The 26,097-nt window shown below is 40.4% G+C and overlaps 1 protein-coding gene across 3 annotated transcripts in view; it reads right to left on the bottom strand.

Annotated features, from left to right (window-relative positions):
• The window catches only part of ccdc120a (coiled-coil domain containing 120a), a 67,064-nt gene that overhangs the window by 24,180 nt on the left and 16,787 nt on the right, over nt 1-26,097 (bottom strand). Inside the window, exon 2 of one of the 3 annotated variants that reach the window (XM_067593385.1) lies at nt 24,935-25,121. The gene's annotated coding sequence lies outside the window, so the exon portion shown is untranslated. The other 2 variants (XM_067593386.1, XM_067593384.1) reach the window with 2 other exon arrangements.

Raw genomic sequence — 26,097 nt, 5'->3', positions numbered from 1 at the left:
AGCTTGTGAGAATTGTAGCCTCAGTTTCCTGTTCTTAGCTGACAGAAGTGACACCTGCTGTGGTCTAATGTTGCTGTAGCCCATCTGCTCCAAGGTTTTACATGTCAGAGATGCTCTTCTGCACACCTCGGTTGTAACGAGCGGTTATTTGAGTTACTGCTGCCTTTCTATCAGCTCGAACCAGTCTGGCCATTCTCCTCTGACCTCTGCCATCAACAAGGCATTTTTGTCCAGAGGACTGCTGCTCACTGGATATTTTCCTTTTTTGGATTATTCTCTGTAAACCAGAGATGGTTGTGTGTGAAAATCCCAGTAGATCAGCATTTTCTGAAATACTCAAACCAGCCGGTCTGGCAACAACAACCACGCCGCATTCACAGTCAATTAAATCACCTTTCTTCCCCTTTCTGATGCTCGGTTTGAACTTCATGTGTACATGCTTAAATGAATGTGTGTCCCTAATAAAGTGGCCGGTGATGTATATGCAATACATCATCTGAACTGTACTACGGCTGCTAGATGGCATCTGTCATTCAAACTTAACTATAGGTTGTTTTTGGGCAACTGATATTATGACCTATTGTGACATTTTTCTCATTAGTCTCATTTATTTCTATTGAAGTAGCTAGTGTTCTGGTTATTCAGTGTCTCTTCTATAAACTAGTTGGACTTTAAAATCTGAGCAGGAGAGGTGGATAAAACACTGGATCCTACATTACCCATAATGCACCTGGATAGTGTTTTTTCATTATAGCCTTCCTGCCTCCATCACCACTTTGTAATGCAGACGTTTTGTTAGAAATGTATGTAATCTCAACCCTCCTACTCTGTACTGAACACACAGAGACAGAAGAAGACGATGAAGAGGATTTATAAAAATGTTGAACTATCCCTTTAAAATTCATTCATTGTTATGCGACATGAAAATCAGTCTGAGATTATGGAAGACATGATGTTAGTGTGTTTACTTCACTCACTGACCTGCTGGCTGTCATCTAACTGCACTGAGTCCATGCCAACAACAACCAGACACAAGTTTAACACATCAAACAGCCTGGAGATGATCACACACACACACACACACACACACACACACACACACACACACACACACACACACACACAGAGTGGGTGATGAAAGGCTGCAGCTGCAGACAAAGAGATGCAAATACGGGATTTAAATATTCAGAGTGTGTGTGTTTTAGTCTGATAAACCTTCACGTTCACTGATCTGTTACTCCAACTGGACTTCCTGGATCTGGTCTGTGTTCAGTCTGAAAGGCTGCTTAAAATAACGCAGATTTATCCGACACCAAAACGCTGATCGGGTTTAAATACTCACAGACAGAATTTTACAACCCTATGTTATCACAGAGACAACTGTGTATATCTTAAGTCAAGATGATCATGAGGTAAACTGCAGACAACATTTAGATCAATTAGAGGGCTGCGGCTCAGGTCCGAAGGTCTAAATATGTCCAATTAATGGGAGGAGTTACAGGTGAAGACAGTGTGATGTCACCCCATGACATCACTGTCTTCCTGAAACACAGAACGGAAGCAGCACTTTACCATCAGATAAGATGAAACTGCCCGGGGCCCTGAATGAGAGGGCCCTATGACAGAATATAAAACTCTAATCATGTGGATCCATCGGTCAGGCTGTCCGTCTGACATGAGGGGGTCAGGTGTGCTGCGGTGAATCAGACTACGTCTACATTAAGCCGGCTAAATTCTAAAATGCCATTTTCGTGCAAAAGCAACATGCATCCACCGCAGGAGTTTCAGCTCATTTCTGCAAATACCAACATCCACATTAAAACGCCAAAACAGGTCATTCTCCTCCTACTGGGCATGTGCAGAGGACACACGAACAAGTCAGTCAAAGAAAACCAGCGAAGAAAAAAACAGTAAACTGTTTCCATTTCTGCGGCGGCTTCCTGACATTTAGTTTATTGTGAGCAGATTACAACAGGTTCAGCAGAGAAAGGTGGTAAATAAATACGTTTAACTCTAAACAAACTGTCAAAGTAGACAATAAAGAGAACAACACTCGCATGAAGCTGTCCGCCATCGTTGTTATTGTGTTTCTTCTTCTTTCAATGAAACGCCGTGCTACTGCCGCCATCTGTTTCGTCACCAATCTGACAGCGTTTCTAAAAAGCTCCGTTTCCCCCGTAAACATTCGAACACCAAACTGGCATTTTCAGATTTACACTCTCTGGAGGCCATTTTGGAAAAGCCCTTTTAGTCTAGATGGAGAGAAACAGACACGTGTATGAATTTACAGCGGCGGCTGTGGCTCAGGAGGTAGAGCGGGTCGTCCACTAAAGGTTGGTTGTTTTATCCCCGGCTCCTCCGGTCCTGCATGTTGAAGTGTCTTTAGGTAAGATACTGAACCCCAAATTGCTCCCGATGGCAGTGTGTGAGTGTGTGTGAACAGGTGAGCACAGAAACATTGTGGGGTGCTTTGGATAGGAAGCGCTGTATCGCTCCTGATGAGCAGGTTGGCGCCTTGCATGGCAGCCGCTGCCATCAGTGTATGAATGTGTGTGTGAATGAGTGAATGATAGGATGCATTATAAAGCGCTTTGAGTGGTTGATAGGACTAGAAAAGCGCCATATAAATGCAGTCCATTTACCATTTAGCCAGTTTATGGTCTCAGAGGAGCAACTTGCTAAATGTTACATTTGCTGATTTTGCTTGAAATTCAAATGATGACTCTTAAATAAAAGAAAAACTGGAAACTGAGGGAAAAATTAATTTGCAGGCCAGATGTGGCAATAAATTCTTAACATATGACAGTCACCGTGACTTTGCACCTAAACACACCTTCCCCCCCAATAAAGAGGGAAAGTGAAGCAATCACTGTAAAGCTCAACCAGCTGCAGTGTTAATAACATTACCTTGCATCCATTCACAGGTTGATGACGTCCTATTTTTTGGCCTGAACCCTCAAGAAACAACAGAAAACTGCTCTCAGCAAAAAAGGATATCAGAGAGGCCCCGGCCCCCCTGAAATCCTTAAATCTGCCCCTGAAGCAACAGCTGAGATCTGACATGATGTGAGAGAACACGTCAACAACTCTGAGCTCATGTGTCCGTTTCTGTTATTCTGTCCAGCCCTTCCTCAAACCAAAAACACAAGTCTGTCAAAAAAAAAGACTCCACAGCCGGCACTGCTGACAGAAACACTGCCGGAATATTACAGAGTACTTTAAATATCGTGAGAACAGAGAAGCGTCCTGCAGGGAAAACTGTTTCACTCCAGAACAGAATAAAAAAATTTTAAAAAACAGAAAAATATGAAACAACCACAACCAGGCGAACTGAAGACAATAAAACATTAAAACATCCTGAGGTCTGATTTTCTGCAGCTTTAAGCTCCAGATTGAAACATGAAGTGAATGAGAGTCTGCAGTGGTTTGTGAATACCTGGAGAGAGTCAAACATCCTGTCTGCAGCAGCTTCAGTCTCCACAATAAGTGTCTTCAGGAGGTTTAAATCCAGAATAAAAAAAACAGCTTCAGTCAGCGAACTGAACTTAAAACTGTTGAGTTAAACTCTTGTTTGTCTCCTCTGTGTGTGTCTCTGAGCGCAGACACACTCACACTGATCTCTGCTCAATCTGAGCCGTCAAACTACCTGCTGTCACACACACATGCACCACTTCCTCTCTGACATTTCAAAATAAGACTAAAGGAACACCTCAGAAGATCTCACAGGAAGTCCACTCCCGATTTCTCTTGAATAAAAATCTCCTCGATCATTTTCCTGAATGTGACAAATATTGCAGAAGTTTTGGGCAACATGACAAAAATATATTTTATCATTCAACTTTGAACCAAAGACGGCAGAATTTTGATGTTATTTGATGGAAATTGAACTTTGCAGTGATGTTATTTAATTTTTTAGGACCTGACATGGAAATAATTTGATGATTTTGATGGTTAAGTAAACGGGACGTCATTTGATGCTGCAATGATGCGCTGCAGGCATCAGAGTTGAAACACCACAGAAGCAACACAGATTTGTCCTGTTGTTCTTCATCTTTACTGCTGCATGAGTTGGATGTAATGAATGAATGAAAAGGAGAAATGCAGAGAGCGTCTGTCTCTGCAGTAAATCATCTGAGTGTTTGATGGTCATTTATTTCTGCTTTAGAATGTAACAAACATGAAACAAACAGAAAATAACATCTTATTTCTCTCTTTCACCGCTTTGTTCTCTCAACCGCCACGCTCTCTCTCTTTTTCGGCTGCAGAGAAAACAGTTTTGTTCGCTGGGTCCTCATATGATGCTCTAAAACTGAAACAAGGTCGGAGTAGAGGCGTCAAGTCAGTTTGATGCACCTCATCACACGCTTGGTGCACGTTCCGCCAAAACATGTCAGACGCTTTCAGTGTATTCGGGCCTGATGGCTTCTGACTGTTTAAAGCAACAGGAAACATTAAACATTTCTAACCTTTAGCAGGATCCATTATGTATCAGCAAAAATACAACTGTCTACAAGTATGCTGACAATAAACTTGAGGTGAATTAATTTAATGAGAAAAAGTCAATAAAAAATGAAAATAAAAGATTGCAGGAGGCGTTAAAGTTTTCTGTTTAATCCAAGAAACACTTTATGAAAATCTAAATAAGTTTGTTAACATGGAGATCAGGTCACATTCACATATCATGTAATGCTAATTCGAGTTAAAGAAGTTAAAGAAAATAAAGAAAAAATAAAAAACAGAACAGCATGTGTACTTTTACTTTGAAATAGGTCAGATTCTGTCTCAGTGCAGCAGCTTGATGAAGCTCTGACAGTGTGAAACACCACAGAAGAAGAACAGCTGATGTGTTTGATGTGAGGTTTTAGCTTCTGCCAAGATCTTCAACAACAGCCCCCAAACCAGCATTAGCAGAACAAAAGAGACACACACACACACACACATACACATACACACACACACACACACACACACACACACACACACACACACACACACACACACACACACTATTCACATTCAAACACCTTCTGTTTTCACATTCAGAGCTCCACAGGTTCTCAGCAGGAGGGAGGCGGGAAATAATCCTGCAGGGATCAGAGTTCAGACCAAAGACCAGAACTGTTAGTACTCAGATCCTTACAAAGTACCAATACAGCCATGTAAAAATACTCCATTACAAGTAAAAGTCCTGCATGAAAAATCCTACTACAGTATCGGTACATAAGTATTATGAGCTTGATGTAGTTAAAGTATTGCAGTAAAAGTAGTGGTTTGGTCCCTCTGACTGATATATTATTATATATGACATCATTAGATTATTAATAGTGAAGCATCAGTGTTAGAGCAGCATGTTACTGTTGTAGCTGCTGGAGGTGGAGCTAGTTTACACTACTTTATATACAGTTAGCTAGTTTAGTCCAGTGGTTCCCAACCTAGGGGTCAGGCCCCTCCAAAGGGTCAGCAGATAAATCTGAGGGGTGGTGAGATGATTAATGGGAGAGGAAAGAAGAAAAAACAAAGTTCTGATACACAAATCTGTTTTCAGTTTTTGGACTTTTTCTCTAATCTTTGATTTTTGCTGAAATATTGGATCATTTGAACATTTATTGAAATGAAAGCATGTGAGAAGTTTAGAGGGAAAAATCACTATTTGGTGGAGCTGTTAACAACTCATAGACATGTGAAATGTGACCCCGACTACACACTGCTTTTTAAAAGCTTGTTATATTATCCATTGTGTCAAATCTTCATCTCAAAAGTAACTAAAGCTGTCAAATAAATGTAGTGGAGTAGAAAGTACAATATTTCCCTCTGAAATGTAGTGGAGTGGAAGTATAAAGTAGCATCACATGGATATACTCAAGTAAAGTACAAGTACCTCAAAATTGTACTTAAGTACCTGACTAAATGTACACAAGTATTGTACTTAGTAGTTACTTTCCACCACTACAATTTATGTAATAATGTCAGGATATCACTGTTTGGACATTTTGATAAGAAATATGTCCAGTTGATGCAGTAAAAGCAGTTATATGTTTAAAATACATCATATCCCATTAAAATACAGGTTATAATCTATAATCTATCTACTCTTTACTGTGCTGTTATCAGCTGCTCTAACAAGAAACTGAGACTCTGGAAAAACAGGAATAATGAGTCAAAGCCTCTGCTCCATGAAATCAATTTTACTTTCATGTATCTCCATTAAATCTTTGTTCAGTCTCATTCTGACTGACCACGTACCACTAAAGACTGAGCTGCACCACTGAGAGCTACTGTGCACCAGCAGTTATGTTATTATACAATAATGTGTCAGAAACTATTACACATGTGGCAAATTAAGTGATTTCACACTCATCAGTCTCCAGGCTGGAACAACGCGGAGAGTTCATCCACACTGAGGACGTTTTCACAGCTGCGCTTTTCAGTCCGGTTGAATCGGACTCTGCTTTGTTTTCCTTCTTGGTACAATTCACTGATGCAGGTCTGAACACAGTAATCGCACTCGGCTGCGGACCAAAACACCCGTACTGAGACCATTTAGGGCGTTTTCACATCTATAGTTTGTTTGCTCTGGTCTGAATCAATTGATGAGTTGGTGAACTTCAGTTTATTTTCACACAGAGAAAAATCCAAATGAGCCAAAATGCAGCACGACACATGAGAACATTCACTTCACTCATTGGTCAGACGTGTCTGAGGCGAGAGCAAGAACGTAAATATAACGTACTACATTGTGTTAGTCCAGGTCCGACCTCCATTCATTCTCCAGCTAGTTGTTAGCAAGTCACTCATCCTCATCGCAGCATAAAAGCACACCTGGCGACGGGAGACGTTTAGCTCAAACATGCAGAGAACACCCAGTAGTCGGGTCAGATAGTAAAACTGCTGTGGCTCAGATCCAGCTCACAACCGACAGGTCCGTTCCTGTTTCCCAGATCTGGGCCATGAGCAAGAACAAACCAGATAAAACAGAAGTGGCCCACATCCAGAGTACACATAGCTGAGAGCACCGCATCTTTACCAAAAAAAGGTCCACGTTTGATGTGGGATATTTGGGCCATATTTGCCAGAAGAAGACCAGCAGTGCCGCATCATTGCCTGAAGTGCCCCACTTCCGTGTGCTATCTGGGTGGGTCAGATAGAGGTCGGATCAGGTTCCAGCTCAAACGAACCGCTCCAGTCCAGAGTTTGTTTGGGACCACCTCCTCTAAAGGGTCTCTGTGTGGTTGTTTACTGTGTTCAGATGAACCAGAGTTCAGTTCAACCGGACTAAAAAGTGCAGGTGTGAAAACGCCCTTAGAGGAAGTGGTCTCAGTCCGTTCCCCAAACGAACTCTGGTGGGAACATGATCCGACCTCGATCCGACCCGACTACTAGGCGTACTCTGCGCCTCCCTTCAGAGGATACAGTCTGTTTGTGGTTCACAGACGTTAACATTCATGATTTGCTTCAGAAACACAAATACTGTAAAAGCCTTGATACACAGAAAATAAGAGAAAGATGAACCCTCAGTAACATTACGGTGTCAATGCTGAGATGTCACACATATCATGTTTCAGTATTGATAATAATTCTACGTTCTGTTCATACGTTATATTAAAGTCTGTTAGGATGAAGGAGACTCTTAAAGAAACAGTGAGATGTAACTCTAGGGTCGGATGAATACGGTTTACTGGGACGTGTGGTTTAACTGGTCCTCGAGAACATTTGCACAGCATTAGTCATTATCGTCCAATCAGAGCAGCCGTTGAGAGCTGGCTTTTAATTCAGGACGAGAGAGTAGTCATTAGAAAGAGAGAGAGAGAGAGAGAGAGAGAGATAAATAGCAGCTTCAAGCCCAAAGACTCTGACGGTTTAAATGTTATGTGGACAAGAAACTGTATCCAAGATTACCACACACACACACACACACACACACACACACACACACACACACACACACACACACACACACACACACACACACACACACACACACACACACACAGGACGGGGAACAGTTATGACCATCATGAACTCTGTAATCTCTCTGACTTTGTGGTTTTAGTTATTTTTGTCTTTACAAATTTTATATCAGTTATCAGACTGACGTTCGGACTCACTGACACTAAAAACTGAACTTTTTTTTGCATTTTATCAGCTCAGTGTGAAATTTGAATTGTGTGTCAAAATGTTTCAAATGTGCCGTTATAATGTCAGCTACAGGTAAGTACTGCTGTTCTCTTTTTAGACTCGTTTTTTTAGACTGTATTTGTTCACATTCGGTCAAATATTTCCATTAAAAGTCTGCTGAATCAGCAGCGTAACACGGATGGACACCAGAGATAATGAAGTCACACTGAATGATATTAATATGTGTTTCATGTCTGTGAGTTATTATGACTAGGAGAAGAGTTTTTCCACTCTCCATAAAACGTTTGAGGTGTAAAAGCAGCTCCTCGGTCTGAGAGAGAGTCAGCTGCAGCAGGTGATGAGCATCGCTGCGTCAGCAATAACAAACCTTTCAATCCAATAACAGCACAGATGATGGTTTGTACAACTCTGCACTACTGAGCCGCCTGAAAAAGACAATATGCAGCTGATTAACTCTGAATATCTCAGCTGTCTGTCAGTTATTCACAAAACCAAAAATACTCTTTAAAACCCAGTTATCATTTCTTTATATCTTCATGAAATAATCACTAACAGAATTAAAGAATTATAAGTTTCTATCTGCATTCTGACTGGTTTTGAGTTACTGAGGTTCAAAGTTTTGACATTTTATAAAAACTGATATACAGTATGTACTCTGAATATATAATATATATCACATTTTAAACGGGGTTTTCTAGATCAGGTGGAGAACCATTCATTAAGTTTTAAAAACAACAAAATTCATGACCATCAGAAAAAACATTCAAAAATGTTTCTCCATTAATTTGCTGATATTTCTTCTCCTTGCTCTACTTTGTTTGTGTTTGTTTGTTTGTTTTTCACTGCTTCTCTCTGTCTGTTGTTCGTCATTTCAGAGCCTTTCTTGTTATTTTCTGCTCCCTTATTCTATGTCTACATCTTTTCTGACAAACTGTGGTCTCTGTCAGTGTCTGAGCTCTGCGACTGCTGCAGGACTCAAGTTATGACTTTAAACACACACGAACCCAGCTAGCAGCTCGTAGCATTTAATTAATATTTTAGCTTTCATTGCTGTTATTTGTTAAATCAGAGTAACTTAAGTCACTAATAATAACAGTATTTATTGTCATAGTAAGTGGCGGCTGTGGATCAGACAGTCGATTCCCGGCATGTTGAAGTGTCCTTGGACAAGATACTGAACCCCAAAATGCTGTGTGAGTGTGAGTGTGTGTGAGTGAATGAGTGAAAGCTGGCATGTGTTGTAAAGAGCTTTCAGTGGTCAGTAGACTAGAAAAGCGACATATAAATGCAGTTCATTGACCATATTGCTAACAACTCTGCTAACAGTGTAATTAAACTCAGCAAGCTAGCTGACTAGCATAGCAGATAAAAGGTAAAAATCTGCTTTTCACTGAGTTCAAACAAGATAAAAGCTGATTTTAACTCAGTTGGTGTTTGCATCAGCATCGTACGTAATGATTTTGATAAAATAATCAATTTGGAGGTTTCAAAACTTCAGATTGAACATTTCATGATCTATTCAGCTCCTTTAACCACAGTCACAGAGCAGTGAGGTCACCTGGTAAAGAGGTGGAACCTGATTGGTCCTCCTGTCTACATTCTGAGCACTGCAACCTTATAACAGCAAGTTAGAGATTGATTTTTGAGATCGAACCTTTTTCTTTTCTCATATTTTGGGGCCGATAACGCAGAAATCAAAAAAATAAACCTCCACAAAATGTCAATAACTTGTCAAAGAATATTTTCATGTGAATGACAAACTGATTATTCTAAAACCACACGATCCCTGTGGACATATCAATCAGCTTTGTGTGATTCATGAGACATGATGTCATCCATAACCTTTTTCGTTATGGATGACATCACCGTCTGTGATGTCAGCAGTTTCTCAGTAAAAGTGTCCGTCGACTTTTTTGTGAAAAAAGTCTGGTGAGGAAACTCTCAGCTGGAAATTTTAGTGCCATTTTGGACTCCTGATGGCGAGATGAGATCCTGATCTCCTTCCCATGATGCTCTCTGTTCTGTTGTGTCTGCTGCTACTGGAGGGAGAGAATGAGAGCAGTGGGCGAGAGACACAAAGAGACACAGAGAGAGAGAGAGAGAGAGAGAGAGAGAGAGAGAGAGGGAGAGCTTCAAACAGTGCATGTTTTGCTTTGATATGAAACGCCCGGAGCTGTGTGTGTGTGTGTGTGTGTGTGTGTCTATGTGTGTGTGTGTCTATGTGTGTGTGTGTGTGTGTGTGTGTGTGTGTGCGTGTGCGTGTGCGTGTGCGTGTGCGTGTGCACGTGTGTGTTTTCTCACTCTGTCTCTCCATCAGACAGTTAGACTCAATCTGTCACAACCACTAACCAACACTTTTTTTTTCTGGTGAACTTGGTCAGAAAAACAACATGAACTCTGAGGTTTGTTCCAACATTTTCAGAGTCTTCAAACTCACAACTAACAGACAGAAACATGCAGCCACGTCAATTAATACGATATTTTTATAATTCTTAATTATTCAGTACGTTTACATGGACATTAGTATCCTGGTTTTGATCTTATTCTGGGTCTGATGGCGATTCATCTCCCTGTTTACATGATTCTGATTGTCCAGTTGTGTCTCAATTCCTCAACATCAGTCTTTAATTTCTCTACCAACAGAGAACGATCACAAACCTGAATCAGGATCTGTATTTATCAAGTTTCTCAGAGTGAGGGAGGAAATCAGAGAGAGGAAATCACTCCTAACCGGGGTTGACGGGGCTATTAAAAGATCCCCTTGAGTGATGGAGGCTAAAATCCACAGTGTGTCCACATACAGTCATTTAAAAGATGATGTGAAGCTTATATGAGTCTTCAGCAGTCTGAGTTAGTCATATCAAGTGGATATCTGACACAATTACAGTCTCTTTGTGTTTCCTCAGACAGTGTTTCCCTGTTGAGCTGCAGGTGGAAGTATAGTAATAAAAAGAGGAACTTTGGCACTAAAAAGACTGTAACGTTGAAAGATATCTACTTGATTTGACTCATTTGGACGCTGAAGCTTCATATTAGCTTCAGATAAACTTTTTAATACATGTTTGCACAGAAGGAGGACTGTGGGTTTTGTCCTCCATCACTTCCATTGTCAGTGCTTTATGAAGGGATCTTCTAACGGTCACATCGTTTGACTCTCAGCACTGAACCTGTTCGTTCTGACTGTGTGAAACTCTCCGCAGCTGTTTCTCTGTCAGACACATTTTCTTTGGTTTTGTTCCAGTTTGAGATTTTCTCTGGATTTTATTTCATGTTCTGTGTTTTGAAAACAGCTTCCTCCTCCTGCGCTCTGATTGGCTCTCTGGATGCTTTGGCAACATGAATGTCTTTATACGGCATGTAAATAAAGCAAATTGAAATTGGGGAAAAAAAAAAAAAGAAATATAGAGAGATTAGAGGAGGATGAAGGAATGAAAACAGATTTAAATAGGAGGAGGGGGGTGTGAGCAGGAGGTCAGAGCTGAATATTAAATCCGATAAATTTAGATTTTCATCTTTTAACTCATCATACACACACACACACACACACACACGTTGTCACTATACTTGTGAGTACCCTCACTGTCATAACACGTGCTGTAACCATGAACATAAAGCCGATTCTAAACTTAAAATTAAACCCTCAAAGAGAAGAAGTAAAGACCAAACAAAAGACCCTTTCTCACAGAAAGAGACATTAGGTTTTATTTTTATTATTACAAGAACAGTAAGATTGGAGTAAAGTGTGACTGATTAAATGTTCCTTTATGGTTTGAAACGATTCTCCTTCCTACCGACTAGAGATGTGCAGAAAGCCCAGTATATGTATTTGTATCTGTATTTGTTGGAGCACCAAAATTATTTGTATTCAAATTAATTTGTATTGTGTTAAAATAAGTGTTCATGAATAAACTACCTTACGAAGGAGGTCTCCCAGATCATAGACGACTGTGCTGACTACTGAACTAAAACTTTATCCATCGCCTCATTGCAGACAGACCTCTACCTATTTATACACCCATAACACAGAGACAGCACACTGTGTAACATGTAGGGAAGAACTTAAAAGGCAATTATTACTTTGCACTTTTCATTTATTGCCTATTTGTTACAACCGAACTTTGTGGAAAGAAGAAGTGGAACAACAGGTTATGGAGAGTCTCTTGGGAGAACTTTGCTTGTGTCAGTAGCTCAGCTTTATCTCTGGGGAACACCCCCAACTCCAGGAGTGATGTCCCAATAAGAAAATGTGCGTCATGTAGCAGGTGGATGTGACTCCCCTCGTTGAGACCTGCTGATAGACGTAACAGCGGAGCAGAGGAGAGACACTGAGATAGCGATGTACCCGACCTGCACGCTGGTATTTGACGTGTTTTTTTTCTTCTTCCTGAAAACAAATAGTTTTTAAGGTATCTGTATGAAACAAATATTTGTAAAAAAAAAAAAAAAAAGCATTATTTGTGCTTTGCAGACCCTTATACCCTTAATATATAGACGGGTGACAAATTGAAGGAAAAACTGGTCCAGGTCTGAATGCTTGACCCCTACAGTGAGGGGATCAGGTGGCTCTGTTATGCTTTGGGGGACAATTTGCTGGCATGGTTTGGGTCCACTTGTCCCCTTAGAGGAAAGGGTCACTGCCATAGACTGTATAAAAATATGGACGTAGTTACCGTGACGTCACCCGTTGGTTTCTGAAGAGTGGTTTTGAAGCTCAAAGTGAGCCGCTCCGGCCGTCGCCATCTTGGCAGTGCGTGACTCAACCTAACTCCCAGCCAATCAAAAATGGGCAAAGAGGCGGGTCGAATGGCTGAAACAAGCCACCTAGCGGCTGGCGGACCTGTCACTCAAAGCAGCCATGTCCTTAATTATGCAGAACTTTACGGCTTAATAAAATTTAAACGGGTGAGTTATAAAAAAATTCACCCCCCGTAGAGTTGTCATGAAAGAGGAAATTAGCTTTAGAGACCAAAACCGTTGTTTGTACCAGGCTGTAAACATGTTTATCGCTGTTGTAAAGTTGGGCATTTTAACATGGGGGTCTGTGGGGATTGACTCGCTTTTGGAGCCTCAAGTGGCCGTTCAAGGAACTGCAGTTTTTGGCACTTCTGCATTGGCTTCATTTTACAGCCCCGGAGGTTGCTGCTTGGTCACTGCAAATCAATTCATGCATGATCATCAAAACACCAAATGAGGGAATATCTTTTGGAAGAACGGTGTTCCTCAGCCTCAGCATTGATTCTACAAGTCTCTGGAACTCTTCTGGAGGGATAAACACCGTTCTTCCAAAAGATATTCACTCATTTGGTGTTTCGATGATGGTGGTGCAGAGCGCTGTCTCCCATAGGTGTTCAGCTGGGTTGAGATCTGGTGACTATGAAGGCTACTGAATATGATTCACATCATTTTCATACTCATCAAACCATTCAGTGACACCTCGTGTCCTGTGAATTGGGGCATTGTCATCCTGGAAGAGACCACTCCCATCAGGATAGAAATGTTTCATCATACCATAAAGCTGATGAGTCAGAACACCTTTGTATTGATTTGCATGTATTAAATAGTGAGGTACCGCTTGGTGTGTTATTAATTATAAGTACATGTATGAATTGTGTTAAAAAGTGTAACTAATCCTCTCAGGTCATCAGCTCATCAGGCTGCTAACTCTTCCCAGAGAGAAGCAGCATTTAGTTACTGTGCAGCTAAAACAGACTGCCGGAGGATATTAGACTCACTCCGGGTTTGACTGTCTGTAAGTCCAGGTTCAAAAAAACAAAGCCTTTTGAGTTCCTTACTGCTACTGATTCACACCTCCGACTGGCTTCATCTCCATAGCAACAGCAGCTGAGGCTCACGGGTATTGTGGTATTTAGAGCGGTCCGCCAAATGAAAGAAAAAAAACAGTCAGATTTGTCGGAAACGCAGTTGAAATGATTGAAACTGAATGTCAGAACACAAACATATATGACGGTTGAATTATCCAGTGAGTCCTGAGTTTCTGTGTTCAGTAACATTCAGGAGATCGTTTAAAGAAACAGAAATAGAAATTCAGAATTAGGAAAAACACTTACTGTACTGTAAGAAGCATATTAAGAGGAACAAAAGGATCCTCACTCTGTAATGACAGTGTAGATATTTTTTCTGTCTTATGCCATTTCAATCAATCAATCAATCAACCAATAACTTTATTTGTCTCGAGTGGCCATGGGTGGATTACCAAAGAGGCATACTGGGCCCAGGCAAGCCAGAGCCTCTGCATAAAGTCACTGTTATTAACTTTGCATTTCTTGTTTCATAGTCAAAGGCCTTAATCCTTGATGTCAATAACAGAGCCCCAAAAATCCTACTGAAAAACTGAAGGAATAGTCTGAACATTCACTTTGAAGATTTCACAAGAAAGAAACCATCATGATACCTAATCCCGTTGAGGTGCAGGTGAATTTAGTTATTGTTGCTGTCGGCTGCGAGTCAGTGAACCTGCCCTGCTGAGGCTGGGGTGTGTCCATACCCGGGGGCCCATTGTCTCATAATCGCCTCTGCCAGTGGGGCAATTGGTTATGCAGCAGTGGGACGCATACATTTAGCTCACATAAAACACAGGGCACATAGCTGGTGGAAGTGTGAAGCAGGTACCAGATGGCAGAAACTGAAACTGTTGATGTAAAAGATGGAAACAATCAGATTCTATGTTCTTATAAAACTATTTGATGTAAAGATCCTGCAGATTCCTGCGCAATGCTGTTTTATTTTGCTGCAGACATCAACCACCTTATTGAGCACATTTTTGTGTTTTACGTTGAGAGATTGATACCTGTAGATAAAAGGAGAAACTAAGCACAGATTCAACGAAAGATCGATGAAACATTTCTATTTTACTCTACTGATGAAGCTCTGATGAGCTGCAGCTGCACCTCGCAGTGCAGTCTGCGTGACAACAATAAAACTGAACCTTGAAAATGTCCTTCAGCTCAAATAGGTCCTCGCAGAGATAGAAGAGCATGCACACACACTATAACACATGCACACACACACACACACGCACGCACACGCACACACACACACACACACACACACTCACACACAAGCAATGATTCTCCAGAGACAAAACACATCAACTATTGATGAAGATGCTGCCTCTGTGCCTTTGAGCCAAAAACACAATAACACACACAACTGCACTAGTGTGTGTGTTACCGTGTGTGTGTGTGTGTGTGTAACTGTGTGTGTGCATGTGTTACAGTGTGTGTGTGTGTGTGTGTGTTGAGGATGAATGTAGGTCAGGCAGCAGATTCTCCGCATGGCAACAATGTAGAAAATCCCAACTCTGAATACTGGCATCTTATTGGTTGAAAGCTCCAACCAGGCAGCCAATAACCTTTCAACCCTGGGGCGCTCTGTGTGTGTGTGTGTGTGTGTGTGTGTATGTGTGTGTGTGTGCGTGTGTGTGTGTGCATGTGTTACAGTAGCCTTTTTTTTTTTATTCAACTTTATGAATGTCAACAATAAACAACAATGTCATATGAATTTCACATACAGTGAAATGTATCATTACTTAGAATTATATATTTTATTTAATCTACATATATATATATATATATTTAAAACATATAGTGATAAAAGAAGAATAAAGGAGAATTTTAAAAAAGAAATCACTTTATGTCCAGCGGTGAAACAAAACAGCTGCTCGTTCCAGAAATATTTTTCAGCTCACAGTTCACTAAATCCTCCCCTGAACACTGATTGTCCAATCGTAGCTTAGCAACCGTAACTAGGCATTTTATTAAATATAATAATCCACACTGACTCACAAACACCATGTTTCTTTACACTTTACTTTATGTCCCCATAATAATCACAAATAATCAGTCTATAAACATTTAATAAATATTTTTATTAAACTATTAGTCAGTTAACAGTATTAGTCAACAGTTATAACTCCTCCTGTGGGCTCCCATAAGTGGAGGCTGCTGTATAAACAGATGATCAAGAAGTAGAAGATATAATTGTTGATTAATACTGTACATTAATAAACATTTAAAGGTGCTATATGTAAGAATGGCCCTGGCCCGTTCTGTCTCGTTATACCACTTTGTACCTCAAGAGGTGATAGTGAGTCGCTGTAGCGTCCAGTCGGCCCTCGGAGAGGATGAAGAGGCCAACGGTTTACAGTGAATCTGTGCTTTGGCGTCATCAAGCTATCAAAAATCCTACAGAGACATTAGAGCCGGCAGTAAATTACCAAAGAGCTGCACAGATCGGTTCATCAGATAATGTTCTTCCCAGGATGACAACGTGTTGACTGGTTGATTGTCTCATGAGTCGGGCTGCCGGCGGCTGAAACGACCAGCTGCTCCTCATGTAACATCTGCCTCTCGCATGTTACATTAAACACATTAGATGTGCTTTAAATGGTCACTATGTCTAATAGCAAAATCTTTTAATATAGAATAAAGTTTTGTCAGTAATTTTACCTTTATTTAACAGTTGTAAGGTGTAATATTTGTGTTATTTTCATTATTTTATGCTGTTATCTTATATTTAGTATCCAAGGTAACGATGCAGCTATAAAGCATCACCGTGGGAACAAGTCAGACCGGGTGAGTGTGTGACTGTTAAATGGAAATCTGTAAATAATAATGTATAGCTGACCTGAGATAGACTTTATTACTAATTATAATTATATTGACATTCAGAGTGATTATCTATGTGAACTGATTCATCTGTATCAATAATCTGTAATATAGTGAGTTTTTGATCCTGGTCGAGGTTAGACCGTTGGCCCTGTAATTTGTTATTTAACGGTTATTAAGCTTCGTCACAGGAATCATTTATTAGTATTGTAAGTTTCCTTTGATTATGATTTTATTTATGTTAAATAGTTTTACTGAGACCGGGCTTGTATCCTCCAGATCCCGAAGTGCTTGTAAGCAATAAACAGACATCATTGAATCGACATCGGAGCGTCTGGGTGTCTTCATTATAAACTGTGAGGCTAATATCGTCCCCCGTTACACTCACATGTCTGAAAATGTCGGGGCAGATTTCCAAACAAGCGTTATTTGGATGAACTGACCACATATTGGGAATCAAAATTGTTACTATCTCACCTGAAAAAATATTAAAACTTAATAAAGTGACATAATAATGGTCCTAGATTGAAAATTGCAACAGCTTAGCCTGGCTTGAAACCTCCAGCATGGCTACTGGCTGGTCAGAATCATAGACTGTAAAGAAATATGGACATTGCCACCGTGATGTCACCCGTTGGTTTCTGAAGAGCGGTTTTGAAGCTCAGAGTGGGCGGCTCCAGCCATCGCCATCTTGGCAGTGCCTGACTCAACCGAACTCCCAGCTAATCCAAAATGGGCAAAGAGGTGGAGCCGAGGTGGCCGAATGAAGCCACCTAGCAGCTAGCGACCTGCCACTCGAAGTGGCCACATCCTTAATTATGCATAACTTCAAGCCTTAATAAAATTTAAATGGATGAGTTATAAAATATTCACCCCCCTGTACAGTTGTCATGAAAGGGGAGATTAGCTATAGAGACCTAAACCATTTTTTGTACCAGGCTGTAAACATGTTTATTTCTGCTGTAAAGTTGGACATTTTAACATGGGGGTCTATGGGGATCGACTCGCCTTTGGAGCCTCAAGTGGTCATTCAAGGAACTGCAGTTTTTGGCACTTCCACGTTCTTCAGCCTGGAGGTTGCGGCTTGGTTAGAATCAGGACAGCGCTACTTCTTCCAAGTAGGTCTATCTGCGGACTCGCAGTATCTACATGACCCACCCACTTGGTCAGGTTTAGGCATAATCAGTGAGATGGTTTAGGGTTAGGGGTTAGGGGTCAGGGATCAGGGGGGTGTAGTGTGTAGCATGCCGTTACAGTGACAACATGGGGGAGGGGGTGGGGTTATCGTGTAGTAAAGTGGGTGTGTCATGTATGTCTGCAAGACTGCAGATAGACGGGACGCTACGGTGACTCACCATCGCCTCTTGAGGGACAAAACAGTATTACAAGACAGGACGGGGCTATTCTTACATATAGCACCTTTAAAGATGTCCTTATATCTGCTTATAATTACATTACAGTGTGTTATATACTATTTATTAAATGTTTATATAATGATTATTCATATTTTTATGTCTCACTTCTTTTTTTGATGAAACATAATCTCCACAGATACAGTCAAACAGTCAGGTTTCCAAATGCAGCACAAATTTTAACCAAAATTTCAGAAAATCGATAAAAGAAAATGCAAGTTAATGTACGTTTCCATCCACTAGTGTTTTGTGATTATTAACAGTTGAGCGCATCGATGTAAACAGTCAGTGGTGCTGATTCTCCTGTCGAGTGCAGTAAACCACAAAAAGAAGATGTAATGAATAAAGCGACAGTCAGAGCTGAAGCGTCCTGGTGATGAAGAGCGTGATGGACAAACATCACAGCTTCTTGCTTTTGGAAGCGTTTTGATAACAGCACTGTGTCAGTTATATAGACAGCTTAGAGACATTCAAGTCACATGCTTCCTGTATGTCATCATTTATTCACTAAATCTGTTTGAATTGCACTTTGTTGCATTTTGCTTTTATAGATACATCAACTTTACAACCTAAAACCTAAAACCTAAAAATTTATTTTGCGATATTTCGACTTTTTTCAAATTTCTAATGTTTCCAGTCACATTTTTTGAATGCACATTAAACAGCACATTAAAAAGGGTGGATGGAAACCCAACTACAGATCACCTGAAGTCTTTACTTGGTGAATTAACAGTATCTGTAGTTACTGATCGAGGCCTTTCTGATTTCACTAGAGTGTGAGGAGCTGCTGTCTCATCCTGTGTTCACATTTCACGTTTTTCCTGAAATAACGTCCTCCGGTGTGACTGAACATAGAAGCTCAGGACTCTCCTAGATCATACATGTATCATACATGTTTAAGTCTTAATTATTGACACTTTGCTTCTGACATATCAGACCAAATCGATGTTGTTGTCTCCAGGGAAGTCTGATCTTGATCAACATGGAGCTGAATGACGGCTTCAGTTAATGTGAGAAAATCGTCTAAGATCCATTAATCAGCTTAAACAACACACACACACACACACACACACACACACACACACACACACACACACACACAGTCAGGGCTCAGATTCATTGAGTTTTTAAGAGTCATCAGATGAATGAACAGATTAACACTGAGATCTCTTCTCACACTCAGAATGAGACACAACAGAAATCCTTTTAAAAGGAGACAAATCAGAGAGAGATTTAAAAGTAAAATAGATGAATAGCAGATAAACTGACAATTAATACTGTAGGCAAGGTTAAAAATATAATAAAAGCATTTTTGAAAAGATGAAGGGTTCTTTTTCTTTCTCAGATCTACACAGAGTCTGATCCAGAGTCTGTCGGCTGTTTGAACTAAATGCAGCATCGCTGGAGACTTCAGTCCTGGATCGAGGAACTGATATAATACGTTAGAAAACTTCTAATAACAGGGCAGGTACTGTAATCAACTCATATTAAACTTAATGAAATGTGTGGTATCTGGCATAAATTCATGCTATATACTTGTCCCTATACAAATAAACATTAAATAAATAAATAAATATTGCGACAATAGTCAAGACAATAGCCGGGCAGAGCAGCAACTGTCAATCAACACCCACACAGCAGACATCAAAGCTACTATAAGTCTTCAAATCTTATTAACAGAGCAATAATTTCCAAAAGCACTTTATCAGACGACCTGAAAACAGTGGTTGACTCAGTATTTCTAGAGAGAAGTCGAGGCTTTTTGAACGGAGCATCTAGCGGCCGTCGGTGGAACTTTAAGGTGCTTCTGCTTCAAGACGTTGAAGCTGCTGCTCGGTCACAAGCAGAGAAAGCTCAGCGGGAAGAAGACAGCCAATGTGTCGTAGTAGCATGAAGCAGTAATAGATGCGTTAAAGTAAAAAAATACAAACTCTGTTTCCTAGAAATTACGTTTATGTATTTCCAAATTGTTTTCACAGTTCTACTGAGTTAACAAATGTAATCTCTGCCTGGATCACAGGTGATGTTTGTATGAATTAATGAATGAATGTTTATCTGTCTGCAGAGGTCAAAGGTCAGAGGTCCTGTGTGTGTTTAGGTTCAGACAACAGAGACGATGATCTTTGTAACTGTAAAGGTGCATCAGTTAAGATCGTAGACGTTTACTATCACTGAGCAGTACTGTCACTCTCAGCCACTTCTGTTGTTAATGTGACCCTGAATAACCTGTGTTTTCAAAGTACCGTCCGTAACTCCGCCCCGCCGCCATCTAGCGGAGGTTATAAAGTGGCGTGATTCAAACAGCTGCCAGACAGACTATTCATCCTGCAGCCGCTACCAACCAGACCGAACCCCAAACAGGACCAGTTAAACTGAAAAGACAAAGAGAGTGAGACAGAGAAAGAGCTGAAACAAGGAGGAAGAGATGAAGAGCATTAAAAGGACTGAAACTCCTCTACCTCGCTGTCTTCCAGCTCTTCTCCGTCCCCTCGAGGTGATCCAGAGGCTGGAAGGACCCTCGCTGGCTTTGCTCGACTGTCACTCTGAATATAAATTAGGGCTGCAACTAAGGATTATTTTCATTATCGATTAATATTTTGATTATTTTCTTGATTAATACATTATTTGTTTGGTCTATAAAATGTCTGGAGATGACGTCCTCAAATGTCTTGATTTGTCTGCAACCTAAAGACACTCAGTTTACTGTCATAGAGGACTAAAGAAACCAGAAAATATTCACATTGCAGCAGCTGGAATCAGAGAATTTGGACATTTCTTCTTAAAAAAATTACTCCAAAAGATTAATCAATTATCAAAATAGTTGGCGATTAATCGACTAATCGTTGCAGCTCTAAAATAAACACAACACAGACTCTCCATCTGCTCCACAGATTTCTACATATAGTGCATTTATTTTGTTGGTTATAGTTTCATGCGTTATGCCTGTTGACTTCTTGATAGCAGCTTTGTAAATTAGCTTAGCTGTTAGCGTCTCCTCATTGTAACAGATATAAAGCCTCTGTAAACGATGCCAAACACTGAAACTGTTGAACGTGATTGGCTCAACCGTAAACCTCGTCATGTGACATATTGCTGAGGAAACGCTGCAGTGGTTTGTTGCATCCAGGCCTCCGTAGTTTGGAGGTCATAGGCTTGGTTAGTTATAGCTGCTTTAACCAAACAGTGTGTAATAGTTAAATAATGCTGTAGTTACAACCAGCTGATGTCGTACTGCAACGTCAGATATTTAGACAGAGAACAAGTGAAACATGTTGTCAATGAGATGTTAATTAACATTTTCTCATGATGTCATCACGTTTCCTTCAAATCATGTTTGCTGTTATATTCAGTTTAATAGAATATAAACATAATATCTTGGAGACAGAGAGGAAAATACAGCTTCATGTCTCAGGTCTGGTTTTTAATTTGTCAACAACTCCTGTAGTGAGTAAATATATTCAAAGGTTTTATCTGTTTTTAAATGTTTTCCCTCTTTTTCTTCATATTTATTTTGTCTTCAGGATTTTAAATTTCATTTGAATAAATATCAACAATAAGAGGAAAATGTACTATTTCTTTTCTTGACTTTAAATTTTGAATAATGCATTTACTCAGATTTATTTCCTTTTGTGAATTTATTGTTTCATCTGAGTTAAATATTTTTTTCTGCGTCTCTCTAGTTTAGATTTTGTGGTTTTGGAAATGTGGACGTGTTGATGTTGTTGATTTATTTGGCTGTAAATAACTTCTCTGATCTTCATAATGAATAAATATAGATGATAGAAGTCAAGACGTACCAAAATGTTGAGGTTTGGATAATTACCGTATTATGTATGAACGTTAGTAAACTGTCTGTTTGTTTGTTTGTTTACAGCTGATTCAAAACAACAACAATCTGAATCCTGAAACCACGTTTTTATTTGTCTTCTGCGGAGCGTTGAAGCACTGAAGAAGAGACTCAGCAGAGACAAAAAAAAAAGAACTGCAGCAGCAACTGAGGTATGAATTATGAATCAACAGAGTCACGTGACCACGTGTCTGCTCTCTGATTGGCTGATTTCTTTCTGTTTTTTTTAGGCTCTCACTGCTGCTTCAGACAAACAGATTCATTTAATCTGAAAATTTCAAAACAACCGAGTAAAGTATCAGGAAGATTCTGCTCTAAAACAACTTTTGTTGTCTTTCACAAAGAACTGGAAATAGTTTTGATTTTTAACAAGAAATATTCAAAGTCTAAGAAGTTTCTTTAAGGTAATGAATGCACAATAAATCCTGTTTATTATATTCTTTCTTACTACTTTCTTTAAAGTACATCTGATGATTTAAAACATGAACCTACACTGATTTCAAAGACAAAGACATAACATTCATACCAGCACGTTTTCTGTTGTAACATATTCATCTGAATGAAATTTCACAGATTCATGAAAACTGACTCTACATTTAAGAAAATGGTTTGTAATAAAAGTTCAACCTTTGAGCATTATTCCTGTTTTAGTTTCTTTCCTTTGCTCCCTTCAGTATTTACCTGTTGAAAAGTCTGCATCTGGAAAGCGTCTGTCCTGTTTTCTCTCTGTCTTTACTGTAAATTTTACTCTCTATTAAGTTTTATTTACAGAGCTGCTGCACACACACACACACACACACACACACACACACACACACACACACACGGATGTATCATACCACAGGTCTAATCAAAGGTCCATCATGATAAACTGAAAACTTTAAAAAGCAGAAATCAGTATTTACCTGCAGATTTACAGTCACTGATTATGTTTTGTTTGTTTGTTTTTTAAACACATAATCATGTTTCTGAATCTCTACAGTCAAATTTGATTACTGTAATTCAAGGTTCATGCTGCAAACATCTCTCCTCTTTATTATAAATCCTCTCAACAACATAACAACATCATATAAACATCACGGGAACCTCTGGCTCTGTTTGAACTTGAGTTCTGTATTTGTATCTGAAAGGCTGTGTTATAAATGTCTTCTTATCAACCAGCAAACACAGCAGGTTGGTTCAGATCCAAACACACCCAGTCTGACTGAAGCCAGCAGATCATCACAGACACGCACGCACGCACGCACGCACGCAGCAGCAGCAGCAGCAGCAGGCACGTGGCGCTGGGTGGGGACACAGCCATAACAACAACACTGTTGATTTTTTATAAACGTCACTGTCTCTCCATCATCAGATATAATGAGGTCATCAGAGACTCTCAGTCAAACTTCCGTTACGCCACAAGCGTTTATTTCTGAATAAAAAAATCACCAAACTCCAGTCAAATCTGACCTGCCGCCTCCCGCCCTGCAGGCGCAGAGGACCTGTCAGAATAACAACACACCCCTTTAAATAAACGACTAATTATTCTGATAAATGGCTGTTCTGTGTTTTAACTGGAAGCCGAATGAAAGAAAAGCTCTTGTCAGTTCAGGAAAACTCAACACTTTGTATGTAGCTGCTGTGCGCTGCTGCCGACGAGCCGAGCAGCCTTAAAAAGCTCAACTTTTAAATGGAGTCTGGCGAGCTCGTGTCTCCTGTGCAGCAAAGACCAGTATGACCTGTTTGTGTTGATGTTGGTAGGTGATGGATCTCCCTACCTGGATCACCTGTGGGTCCGGATCAACAGCGAGCGTCCCTCCGTTCACTCTTCACCTGTAGCGGGGATCGAACCGGCGGCTCCTCCTTCGCATGATACAGAACCCGCAGTCCCGCTCCTCCGTCCTGCTCCGGTCAGCTGATTGTCACCCGCTGCGCCTCGCGCTACACACCGCGCTGTCTCACATCAGGTGCATTAGATGATGATTGATTGATCGATGACGGTGACTGTCGCCTCACCGCGGCTGCAGACACTGATCGATCATCGCGGATCGATGATATGATGATGGATTTCTACGTTTATTCCCCGCCGACTCTTCGTCATCCTGATCGATAGCAGCTTCTTCTCTCTCCCCAGACTGAATGAAGCTCAGCTCCATCAGCACCACGAGGCGCGCTCACGACACCCAACACCACGCCGCGGGCTCGTGCACGCCCTCATAAATGGGTGCACACAGATTCCCAGCATGCATGGAGGCAGATGTATGTTATGATCTTTCAGCTCACGGATCGAACAGCTTGATAATAACACAGATAAACCGATGAGGGTGCAGTCAGATTATAGGGGAGAGACGGGTCAGCTGACACAGCTTCAGCCAGGGCGGGTCCAGGATCACTGGAGATCTTTGGCTGAACCCAAAACCTCTTTTTGACCAAAACTTCCAGGTACTTTAGAACAACAGGAACTAATCTCAGGAACTAAACCTGGAACTAAAAGTTCCTGTTTGTGTTTCCACCATATCTGAGGAACCAGGTAGATCCTGCAGACTAGACTCATTAGGAATTAAAAAGTGACAGTTGTGCTTCAAATACAGAATTCACAACACAGATTTGTTGTGTTGTTCTTCGTATTTACTGCTGCGTGAGACGGATGTGATGAATGAATGAAAAAGAGAAATGAAGAGAGCGTCTGTCTCCACAGTAAATCATCTGCTGAGTGGTTGATAGTTATTTATTTCTGCTTTAGAACATAATGACATGAAACAATCAGAAAATAATGTTTTATCCCTCTCATTCACTCTAAACTCGCTCTCTCTCTCTCTCTCTCTCTCTCTCTCTCTCTCTCTCTCTAACAACAAAGCCTGACTTTAATTGTAACGTTAAACAAAGAGAAATGTTCTCCCCTCGTCTTAAATTGATACCGGAGTACTTACTTGTTTTATGAATGAAGCGGTTCACGCGCTGAAGCAGCCTCGCTGTGTGTGTTTGACCAATCAGCAGCTTTCATCCCTGCAAACCCCTTCCAGCAGGAACTTTCTGGGGGGTAAAACAATCTCCCCGGAGCTTCATTTAAATCCTGGTTCCTAATCCGTGTACCTTCGTCTCCATCGGTTTCCTATTCTGAAATGAAAATCAAAAAATTAAAAATGGGGCTTTTTTAAATTATTGATGTTTGTAACATTGGCTTTATTTCCATTTTTTAACATTTTCCATTTAATTTTGTCCTGAAAATAGAATTTTGTGTTGTTTACTTATTACAGATTTTCATATAGTGAATCCATGTTGGCCCTCAGTTTAATACTTGCCCCCCCCCTTAACTATAAGAGTTATAGTTAAAACAGGTTATGCAACAAGAACTCTGACTGCATCCATGTAGTTGTAGGTTATTTATCTAAATATGCAACAGTAAATATGCAGATCAGAAAATGGATCCGCTCTCCTCCAGTAGTTAATTCAAGACAAGAAACAAGTGAAGAAGGAGATGATGCACACGCAGGCAGACAAAGAGCTCACACAGCGTTGCATGTGTCACAGAAATGGATGAAGAGGCCACGAAACAAAAACTGACGATCTAAAGGTTCTTACAGTAGATCAAAAGGCACTGAAGGTTACGCCTAATATCCTTGCAATGAAATTTGCCCTTCGATGCCTTCACCGCTATCTGTGAACATTTATTTTTGACTGTCAAGATGACAAAAGGCGACTGCAGACAATAGAAACTCTGGTGACTGACAGCACTCAGTGGCTTTGACGTTTCAGTTCACACTATCCAAGCTTCCCTCTCTGCTCCGTTCACCTGTAGACTAACTATTGTATTGTCAACATGGCTGTGAATTGCTTAGTGAGGCTCTGAGGTACCTGAGGGATTTGATATTGGATACTAGTTTAGCTGAATATAGTTCATAAAAAGTTAAGTTAAAGTTCTGTAGAATCAGATGATGAGACGTTAGCTGGTTTTCATGTAACTTTACTGTGCACAATAACACAGGCTACTGTGGGCCGCAGCCAACGCCGAAATAACAAAAAATCTGCCGTAAACTGCTCACTAGCCTCTCACATGAAGACCAAGGGCTCGTCTCATTTCTCTATTTGTGCC

Source organism: Thunnus thynnus, chromosome 6, assembly GCF_963924715.1.
Source record: "Thunnus thynnus chromosome 6, fThuThy2.1, whole genome shotgun sequence".
NCBI lineage: Eukaryota > Metazoa > Chordata > Actinopteri > Scombriformes > Scombridae > Thunnus > Thunnus thynnus.
The sequence above is the reverse complement of the archived record's forward strand: the minus strand, read 5'-3'. Positions and strand labels throughout refer to the sequence as shown.